This window comes from Tinamus guttatus, unplaced genomic scaffold (assembly GCF_059628265.1).
Source record: "Tinamus guttatus ecotype Peru unplaced genomic scaffold, ASM5962826v1 Tinamus_guttatus_pri_ptg000309l, whole genome shotgun sequence".
NCBI classification, from domain to species: domain Eukaryota; kingdom Metazoa; phylum Chordata; class Aves; order Tinamiformes; family Tinamidae; genus Tinamus; species Tinamus guttatus.
This window is the reverse complement of record NW_028288843.1, coordinates 510,744-522,806: the sequence shown is the minus strand read 5'-3', so window position 1 is coordinate 522,806 and position 12,063 is coordinate 510,744.

Below are 12,063 nucleotides of genomic sequence, written 5' to 3'. Positions count from 1 at the left end.
TGTAACACGGTATGCTCAAAAATTATCAAAAATTTTAAACATTTTTTTAATTTCTACCAGGACTGGTATTCTAGCTGCACTTTTTGTTTGTCTCTCTTTAATCTTAACTTACATACTGATAGTCTGAAACTTCAAAAATAATTTAAAATAATTTAATTTGGGATATCTAATAAATATCCTTAATATTCCAAAATATATTGAGACATAAGAAACATAATATAGATATCACTAATTGTATAGGAATAGAATTGCTTCTTTCATTTTTAATAGCATGGATTTATTGTGAAAAAGACAAGAAGGAGAGTCAAAAATCCAATGTAATATTGGCCCTTTTTATACATTTACAGCAAGAATTGATGATCGAGGCTACATTTTCCTAAATTTAGTCAGGATAACGATTTTGTATGGCATTTCGAATAAATACTTTTATAAAAATACAGTAAGAATTTGAAGGCTCAGACTTGTTTTTTCACTGAATCCTGCCAGTGAAATGCTGTAGATATCTGTGGGAGCAAGAGTAGGTGCTTTGTAAGCAGTTTTCTGGTTAACAACTTCTGTTGAACCTGTTCTGCAATCTTGTCTTATTTACAGTGGTACTAAAATGTTTCCAATAAAATTTGAACTGTTTGTAATATTTTGCAGCCATTTCAAAGATTTTTCTTGGTGGAATTAAATTTTAATATTTTTTTCAATCAACTTAATGGTCGTTACACTGTTCTTTGGGGTGCAGGAGGGATTTGCTGGTGTTTTTTTATTACTATGGTTACCTCTTTTCATACTCGCAATCTTTGATTTGTTTTGGTAGTCTCCAGGGAACAGTTTCTGCAGTGAATCGTTGCGGGGCGACGTGGGGCACTTACCCTGTCCTGGGCATGGAGAGCACCCAGTGCTGCTGCTCTTAGTCCGCACGGATGCACCACTGACAGCAGCACAAATCCAGGAAGAGACCAAGCAGTTTGCTCTGGCAGGGAAGGGAGCTTTGTGCACAGAATTTGTGTATAGAATTTGGAAACAATCCTTCAGCCTCATGCCCTCCGTATCCCTATACTAATTTACAAGTGAAATAAAACTGTTTTGATTGATTGTTTGATACATCAATCAGTGCAAGTGATTCATATCACTATATGATACTATATTAGTGATGGCTTATTTAAGATTTGCGGTTTGGTTTTAGGATGACAAAACTGCAGTGATCACAATTTTTTGCAAAGATACCATGATAATAAATTATTTTATTTTCCATCAAACATTTTCTTCAGATGAAATACTCTGTTTCCAATAAGGCATAAAAATGTAATAAGACAATCACTTGCATATATTGCGCATGTAATCTTTTATCCTCAAATAAGAGGGTTTAGCAGAAAAAGTAAATGCCACCAATAGAAAGATCACATTAGGTCATTTGATATTCATACAAGCATGAAAAATTAATTAGATAAAATAGGTTTTACTCTGTCATAATAAATGCATATTAAAATGCTGATCGTGCACTGCGCTCCACTGTTCTCTGCTAGAGAATGGAATTCAGTTTGAGCAGCAGGGAAATCTGCATGTAGCCACACTGTATTAGCTCTCCAAAATAAATGATGTTGGATATTGACATAAAAATCTTACTATTCAATGAACAAATGAAAAAATAATATTTTTTTAAAACCTGTGTAATCCCAATCTGCCCAAAAAATCCCTCTGCTGGGGATATCAGCTCTTCGTATAATTAAATTGCTATCCAAGATATATTGTTTAGACTTAACAGCCAAAGTGTGAAAACAACCAAAGCTCACAAAGGACTCTCCTTAATCCATGAAGATTTTAAATCCCTTGGGAGCTACTTGATTCCCAAATTCATTACCAGTGCTAGCATGGCATCTGATCGTGCCTGAGAGACAAAACGTTCTAATTGGGAACAGACGAGGTAGGAGCGCGCGTGCCTTGCAGATGGCTCGAGCAAGCTAATGTATGCGTTTCTGCTGCCAAAACTGAAGCTGCTGCTGCGAGGACTGGGATCAGGCTTTCTGGGAAGGAAGAATATGTTCATTTTATTTTGCATCTTACGAAGCAGACCATGTTCGGGAGGAACTAATGCTAACAGTCAACTGACGTTATAGACCTGTTTGATGGTTTTGTATTATATTCAAAGAGGAATTAAAATGAGACTCGCAAACTCATTTTTATTCATCATCTAGATGGTGATTTGGATTCTGAATTCACAAAAAAAATTACAATGCCATTAGGTTACCAAGCTCTAGTGGCACATTTTTTAAGACAGGAGTGCAGGATAATGATAGCAATGGCATGAACCAAGATACCTGAATTCTTTTCTTCCCTAATCTGTTGTTCCTCAAGATCACTATTTTCAGTGTGATTTACAGGTTTAAATTCCCACTATTTTTAATGTTTAAAAGCAAGTGTAATCCTTCAGTCCTTCCATTTGCCTACAGTAAGCAAATGTACAAAGCACTTAGAGCTCCTTGAATGACAGGCAGTTATACAAGCACAAGATGGTGTCAAAATTCAAGTATTATTTTGGCAACAGTAACTAAACTATCATTAAATTATAATTTAAATCACCGGACAGCCAATTACACAAGTGTGGTTTGTGTAGTTCTTTATTCTTTATTGACTAAAAAAAAAAATTGCTTGAGCATATACCTCTTTATGGAAAGCTTAATATTAAAAGGTTCTTCAAGATTTTGTCTATGACCCTGTGGAAAGGAAGAGAGCTCTGGAAGATTTCCGTTAACAACGTTCCTCCACCTATTGCTTAGCCAAGTATCCTCAGTAGTCAAAATGTTTAAGCCTTTAAATAGCGCACATAACAATTTGCTTCAGGCCACACAATGCCAGTTACAGTGTGATTTATCATTTTGGGATGTTTGCTTGCTTGAAAGATGAGTTTAACTGCACATCTCACCTTTCAATCAATTGTAAGTAATCAAGTCATTACACAAGCCTAACAGTGAAGAAGTCTCCGTTGTCAGCGTCACCAGTGCTCTGCTCTGCGGGTCAGGCAACTCTTTTGCACCAATATTTCTGTCTGTAAAACAGGATGCTTGTAAAGACAGTTGAGTTACCTCTTTGAGAAACACTTCAAGAATAAAGCAGTGCAAACTAATACATGACAAACGCAAAACCTTTTTTGAAATGAGTCATGCTTTGGACATTGTATAATGGATAGATCTGAAAGGCAGGCAAATAACTATTTCAAATGTAATGAGTGGAATTATAGTCTAAAAAAAAACTCCAAATACAATAGCAATTGTGATTCCTTTATATTTTTTTTTCTTGAAAGGAAAAGCAATTATTCTAACCACCATCCAGTAACAGAAATTACCAATCACTTAAGATTAGTAAAATGTCAAGTTTTAGAGAAGCATCTTCCAAAGTGGTGAAGATGAAGTCCTGATTAAATTTGTCCACGAGTCCCAGTGAAATCTGCAAATATAAAGATATGCTAACAGTTAAGCAGAAGATCAAGTGTTTTGCTGAATCTGGCCTTGGTTTCCTACATTTGCCAACACAAATCTCGATCTGATGAAAAGCAGCAATTGTTGCCACAACAGCCACAAATAAGCTGAATAAAGCAGATGGCTTTCAGCAATAGTATCAGAAAACGAGCTCAAGAAGAAAAAAATAATTAGCTTAAATGATTTAATTACTGTCTGAAAATTTTTGAAGGTTTCTTCAGGTTACTCTGGCGTATACATATGTTCTGTCATTTTTACCCATTGGAGCAGTCCTGCCTGCATTCCACCATCATGTCTATCTCGGGTCTTTTTGTTTAAACCTACTGAATTTCTCTCTCAAGCACCTCAGATATTCTCCTAAATGAAAAATGAGGTTTTAAATTTGACATGACAAGTTTGTTCCAGAATGGTTTTCTATGAACGTTTTGTTGTCTTTTTGTTTGTTTGGGGGTTTTTGTTGTTGTTTGTTTTTTTGATTGGTATTTTTTGAGTATTTCCTATACGCAACTCTTTGGATAAGGTCTGATAGAAGTCTGACAAAGTCTGGATAAATGCTACACATAAAAGTTGAAAATTGAGATGAACCAACCTTAACAATAAAGTGGGAGCTTTTGGAGCTAGCTTTACCAAGAAGGTAGAGGGTCTTAAATCTTGCCTCCTCACTCACACTGAGAAAGCTTCAGCTGTTTGTCCCAGCGGACTCTCTGCAGCACCCAGTGCAGAGGACAAGCTGCTCGCTCCCCTCAGGGGGTAGCAGGACGGGTGCTTGCTTCCACCTCCCGCCCCTGCCGTGCTCCTGTGGCTGCAGGGCTCTCATTCTTGCTGCACTCTTCAGTGGTGAACAGGAATTAAATAGTTTTGAAATCTTTCTGCAAAAGTCTCCTGATTTACAAGGATGCAGAGGTATGATCAGATAGTCCAAAACTTCCTTTAGACTCACCTACAGCTTAACAATAAATTCGACGCCATTCTTAGTTAAAGCTTTCCTTTAGTAATACACTGGCACAGTATTCACGCAGTCCTATATTATTCTGTAAGAATACTTTTCTGTAAATTCTTGTGTGGATGACCTTAACATTTCACTTTATGCACCTAGCGAGCCAATTCTAAATAAAACCTCTGGCCCACTTCCATTGCCACCCTCCTTTGCAAAGTCCTACCTTTCCTTTATTTCTAAAGACGGTACTCATCACACAGAGGCCCTCAAATTCAGGTACTTTGAAGCAAGCATGGAAAGAATTCCTGTTGGCCTCTGGCCTATTTCATTTCATTGTGTTTTCATGGATTAACATTTGCTTCTCTTCAGATTACTCGCTGTTTCTTGTTCCTTATGCCATAGTGAATTGGCCAATTCCAGTTTTATAAGGAATTAATGAAAATAGGTGGTAGAATTAACTCTTTGTGTTCAGAATGCAGGTTTTAGAAATAACTAGGCGAAAACAGAAATAGTATTCCTAACTGAGTAAAACCCACATTAAACTCAAAAATCTGTTTCTTTCCTATTTGTACAGGCCGTAAGGGACGAATCTGCCCTCTCAGTAGCCCTTTTCCTGTATCCCCGCCTCCCCCTGCTCCTGGCATTGCTGCGATCCTTTCCCTCCCCAGTGCAGAATTCCTTGCATGGAGCAGGGCCGGCGAGGCCGGCCACGTGCAGGTGTGCTTGGCACTGGGCACACGCGCAGATGGCAGGGAGCAGGGCCCAGCGACTGCACGATCCGGCCACAACAACAGGCTCCAGGTGACTGCTGCGGAAAAGTGGGAATTCAGCGGCTGCCGCTCTCCGAGCGTTTCTCCTTTCTTCCCCGAATGAGGCAGGCCCGGAGCCTCTACCCGAGGAGCCACTCCCCATAAACTAGCAATATCTATTACATATAATAATAAAGATATTTTTCACTCATCACAGAAATCTAACTCTACATAACAGTTTAGTGGCAAAAGCACTGTTCTTATATAGGAAGAATGTAGAATTATGGTACAAACGCATAGAAACCATAGCATATCAAAAGAAAACCCCTGATTAAAATGCTGAAAATACTTCTCTTTCCCTCTAAATAGAGTCACAAGGGAAAATATTTGTTGAAATACTTTACCCTCCTATGACAGTCTAATTGAATGTCTATTTATGCCAATTGTACAAACTTCTATGTAAGCAAGGTTAAACCTATGTAAGTATTGTTATGATCGTATTAGTTACTTTACAAGGCCAGCAAAAAGCTAAGTACTAACTATATGAATGTTGGTCTCTCAAGTTACTTTTTAAAGAATAATAAAAAAAAATTACCTTGTCAGATATCAATGAATTTTTAAAAAAAAAATGTTCAGTACTTATTTCAAATAAATGTTTATTCTAGTGAAAAAGCAAACTAACTGACATAATTTGGCTGAACTGGTGTTAAGAGATGGATGTTTGATATTACCACATTAGAGGAGATGCCGTTTTTAGATACTGTGTTGGCCTTCACATCGTTCCTGGCAGCCACAGTCCGAACTGTTGCAGCCTCTGCTGATCTCTGCACTGAACATGTGCAAAGCCTCCTCTCCTGCCATTCTGAATTGCCACAAGTGTTCCCTCATTTTCTGGGAAACATGACAAGTGCTTCCTTCTATAGCAGGCTCTGCAATTACTGATGTTCTTTTATATGTGCTTGCTTCAAAGGCAGCAAAGTCAAAAAATAAATAAAGTAATATAGGTACATATTAGAAAATACTAGAATAAAAATAATTATATTAACTACTAGTTATTTAAGCAACTTAAATGTTTATATTACTGTGGCATGACTGTGGTATACTTAACAAACATTTTAAAACGATGTTTTTTACTTAAAATCTAGAGTTCTGATAGGTTACTCTAACTACAGAGTTTCCTGTCACTGTCTTTTACGTACAGTTGGTAGTTGGAGTGAGGCCCTGTCCTTTAACGCCTTGAAACTATGTCAGAATCCAAGAAACAGCATTTACAGACTGCCCAGTGAAATGCAGGCAGTGGGTCACCAGCTTACAGAGAATATGAACGTGGAATAACCAGGTGTTTGAGAAGTTTTTGTGGGATGAAGAAGACTTCATCACCAGATCTTTTCTTTCAATCTCATCCGGATGAGCTGAGGCTAAACATCATCACAGATGATCACAGATCTCTAGCTTCATGCTAGAGAGAGATTTCTTACATTCCTAGTGCATACAATGCTGTCTTAACATATGGCCCCCAAATCCCCAGGCTGAAAGAAGGTCTTAGCAGTGGTCATGATATCTCCTACTCATTTTCCCTTCAGAAACCCTGTTACTGCATGACGCAGTTGTCCCATGTGGCTGCTGCAGAGAACTGTATACACACTAAAGCTAACACAGAGAATGCACATGAACTTGAAGTGCTCAAGAGCTTTTAAAAGATTAAACATTCACAGACTAAAACTAGTCCATATGTTGTACAAAGTTAATCCGATAATCTACTATTCTGATAGAATAAAGTCGGAGCAAAAATTAAATAATAAGACAAGAGGAGGAAAGAAGGAACATCAGCTAAAAATAGGAAAATTTATTTTCAATCATTGAGGAAAAAGAGCCCTGGTTGACTACTGTATTGCTGCTTATAAGGCAAACTGGGGCTGTGTGTGCTGTGTGTGTAGGCAAACTACGGACAGAGTGTGAACTGTGTGCCTGTTTCTTGCACCCAACATGCCTCTTTCAATGGGATCAATAAGGAAGATAACAAAGGCATCATCGAGACCAGTCTGATTAGCCACTGGGAGATGATTGTGCTAGGTAGTGGCCCGGAGGGATGGATTTTTTTTTTATTAGCTTTTCAAAATAAAGGAAAATGAGAATAGCGCAATTCCCATGACTGTAAGGAGCTAAAGTGCAGCCAGTGGCCTAAGGGAGAAAAGTGAAGAACAGGCTTAGAAGGCAAAGAAGGAATCTCTGTTTCTCACTAAAATTTAAGACATCAACTTTCAGCAGAAATTACACAGATTGTCTCAAACTCTACAGTCTGAAAAGCTAATAGCATTTGGTCTGTGGCTTTGACCCAATTTCCTTCCCAGCTTCTCAAACAAGACCTGCCTGCTTCTGAGCAAATTTCTGAGACCCTTTGGGACATAAGGTTATAAATTACTTTTGCAAAATTCAAATGGAAGGCTTTGAAACACTTGTGTGTGTGTGTGTGTGTGTGCTTTTTAGCACAGATCATAGGAACATACGATCTGCTCATATAATTTAGTTAATACCATTTTCATAACTCTATTTTCACTTTTCACATGATTCTTAGGATTAAAAGAAATACATTGAAACCTCTGCTTAGCCCAGAATGTCAGGTAGATTTCCTTTTCTGGAAAAGATTAAAACATTTTTGACACTGCATCTACTACAAAGTGATTTCTCTGTAGCTCAGTACTGTTGGTTTAAAAAAAATGTTCTGAATTTCCCATCTGTGAAGCAATGCAGTTTTCTAAGAAGTGAGCTGTCATTCAAAGTTTGCAAGGTGAGTTATATGGTACAAATAAAGTATTTTATTCACGTTGTTTTGGGTACAGGGAAAATTGAACAAGATGCAAGATAGCAAATATTAGAATGTGCCATAAATTGTTCTTTTAAGAACAGTGCAAAACTGTAGACGTCAAAGGGCAATGCCTTACTTCTTCAGTGTTTTACATGTCCTTGACCAAAGGTAAATTGCTTTCTGGATTAGTAAAAGGATTTTACTATCCAAACCTGCCCAAACCTTTCTTCCATATTTCAAACTTGTATCAGAAGGATGAGTTTACTGCTACATAAATAAGAATATTTTTCAGCCTGTAAGGGATATGAATAGACAGCAAGAGTGTCTTATAAAGAAGACCTTTAAGTTGTATGAGAATCACTTGAACTCCCTTTGGACAAGTGAACAGTGCTCTAAAACATACAGCTTTGTTTAAGTATCACTGACAAAAACTGAAGGGCCACAGTTGTGGCTCTAAAGAATAAAATCTCAGGTAGGATTTTTCAGATCTATCCAAATAAATCAGTGTTAAAATCCATACATTCCACATAAATCTCAAGCACACAATAGCTAAATAGAGCATCTTCCAAAAACAAGATAGTTTTAGCTAACTTTAAAGGTATTGGTGCCATATTTTCACTTACTCAGTGAAATCAGTCAGAATTGGATGACTTAACACCTTTCAATTTGTATTTTAATTCTTGACCCTTACAACAAAAAGAGATAAAATATTATGTAGTTGTCATTTTCCTGGCTTATTTTAGATTACCTCCAATTTCTGTAACCGTGCAAAACTGAATGCAACCCAACTTCTGCAAGTGGCGCCTGGAGAAGATGAAGAGCCAGAATCGCTCTGTTCTCTGCAGACATCAGTTCTGATGCTTACAAAAGGCAAAGAAAGACAGCGACAGTGCCAGGAAGCATCAGGACACCTTCTCATAAATCCCATAAATGACAGTTCTAACAACAATACTGAGCAATTGTTGTTCAGAAAATATAGCTTTTACCTCCATAAAACATTGTATGAGACAGGAGAAGAGTAAAGAGAAAATGTCCTGTTTATAATGACCAAATTCCCAAAACCAGTGTAACGATAGGAACTTGTTGGAGCTTCCTATTTTAAATTACCTATTGGTAATGCAGATTTCAGAGGGTAATCCAGCTCATTCGGAAAGACATTTGTGAAGCCATGAACGACTCCAATGGATTCAAATGATTAATACAGCTGCGGAAAGTGTGTAGCTTCTTTCCCAAACATCTGGGACTTTTCTATATTGCTGCATCTCTGAATTCTTTTCCTGAAAAATCGGAGTAATAATATTTATCTAACAAACATGTTCATACATAAATGCCATAGTTTTGAACTATGAGGTTGCAGAAGAATTTATGAATTTTATTACAAGTATTTTATTTTATTTTGTTGGAAAAATAGTTAGAAATTGCTTTGAGCCACCTTATTAAATAACTTACAGACTGAACATGTGCATTTTGCGTACAAATAGGATGGAAGGATTGTGGTTACAAATAGCTGTCCTTGATTTGAACATGTAAAAATAGTATTTGCATACATGAAGTTTAGTAGAAAACTAAGATGGTTTAAAAAACAAACTTGATATCTCTGTCTTCTGCAGTATGGCAGGAATATTAATTAGAATTAAGATGGATAGGAATGGCAAGAAGAGGAAGCATTTGAAAACTGATGAGGGCAAAAGGGAAAGGAATTGAATCATAAACCAGTGTACTCCCATAATTTAGTAGTCACCATAAGACTGTATTTTATGGAAATGATGCTTCATGGGTATGAAGAATTCTCTGAAATGGTATGTAAATATATCAAATTAGCCAATTCATCCTTAATGTCAAGTAGGTAGAGCCTGTTTTACTCTAGATACTGTCCTTGAATATGTAGAATTAGAATTCTGTGCCCTCATTCTGCATCTGGGATCAAATCCAAATTCTACTATTGCTACTTGAGGAAATATGGAAGTTAAGAAGACAAATGCTGAATAACACAGGAATAAATCAAATTAATGAACCATTTGGAACAATGCAGTAAAAGCTAAACTCAGAGCAAGCCAGACATTGCTCAACACAAACTTAAAATAAGATTAATAAGATCATACTTTCACCAAATAGCCTATAATATAAGAGTATTGGTGGCTGCAGCTGTTAGGAATCTTGCCAACATCCCAGAACTTGGGCCAGAACTTATCATGTACATTAAGACACTAAAAAAAAGGAAAGGTATCTGGTTATTCTGACATAGTTGTGGTCACTTGCCTTGCTGAATGGAAAATCTGGACTACGTGTTAAATCATGACCTGTTATTTCAGTGCTAACTAATGAATACGTCAGTTCATATGTGACTTCAATATGTGACTATCATTTGGAAAATCAAGCTAAATGACAAATTTATTACTCAATATCCCACGATATGAAGTCTTTTGAAGACTTTTTTTTTTCAAGATAAAAAATAAATATTTCTCACATAAGTACTCCATTTATTTTGTACAGAAAACAAACACTTTATGTGGCATATTTCTGCCCATTTTAAACTGGCATCATTTAAGAATAATATGAGGAATGAGTTTTGTAAACAACCAGTCATCATGCATTGTAAAGAACCAGGCACATGGCTTCTGACACCATTATCAATCAGCATTAATTGAAACTGTGAAAAGTTTTAACTTTCTGGGACAACTAATATTGTCATATACATATAGGTATTCAGTCATAACCAGATATTTCCTGTAGGATCATGTGGGGGTTTTTTTTTGTTTTGTTTTGTTTTTGGTTTTTTCCCCATAAACATTTGATAATACATTTGCTTGTTTTAAAGTTTGAAGATTTGAGGTAAGGTATGTAAATAAGAAAGGACGTATGCAAAAATTATCTAAATAACTGCAATACTGCAGTCAATGCTGCAAAGATTTGCATACATATTTACCATTGCATGGTGAATAATCTTTAGAAAATTAAGCAAGTATGCTGATTTAATTACTGCTATAGATGTTTTAAATATCACATACATGGGTGGATGGAAAAGCCTAATTCCATGATTAGTCCTTTTCCTCATAAAATAATAATATAACCAATATAAAACTAAAGCCATTTGGACACCAGATAAAAATATTTTTTAAAAACAGTAATAATTATTAGCTAGGAAAATAATGATAGGAAAACAGAGAGTGCAACCACAACAAAACTGACTGTACTTGTAGATTTTTGTAGGCATTTTCTTTTTTAAAACAGTTCTATAGCATTTTGATTTAAAATATATTTGGCAAAACCAATTGCTCTGCAGATTTAGCATGATGAAGATTTTATAAGTGTGAAGAAAAATGTATTCTCAAGTTGGTTCTTATTTGGTTGGGGAGTGGAATTAACTATAAAAATATGCTGCCTTTGAGACTACGACTAGGATTTCACCCAAGATAGTTTATCTTCTTAAAGTACCACTGTACTTTAAGTATTATTCTTTACTCTTAGCCTTCAAACACAATAGGCTTGATTCCTGCCTTGGATGCCGTATATTTTAAGACTCCCCACCTCTAAAAAAAAAAAAAGAAAGAAAACAAACAACACACCCACACAAGGACATGAGCCAGAATAAGGAAAAACAGACCTTTTAAGTGATGTATTAAAAGGAGTTTCTGTAACAATCTAAGTTATAAATATCTTTTTTTTTCTAAGACTATGTGTACTTATACATGCACAAGTATGTAGTTCAAACATAACCCCAAGCAGTTAGGTTCATAAAACAGTAAATCGTATATGCTTAGCTTACATTTAACATGTTGATATTTTCAGTATATTCTGTGATATATCCAACATTAATCTTTACTCTTTGAAATTTTTGCTGTTTTTATCTTTATGATTTCTTCAGAGGCTCTTTTTTATTTATTTTTTTCTCTAAACTAACTTGGAATGCTTCCATTGCTCTTGTGTTACAAATTCCAGATTTCTTGATTTGTTCTTACTCAAATATCTTGGAAGGACTACTTCAAACTTAAAAATTAAGACATATTTCTAGGTTTAAATATTAAAATAGTTGAGACATCTTATACCATTAACAATATGCTCTAAATGATGACCTGAATTAAGCTGCATCAGCACGAGTAGCTTCTA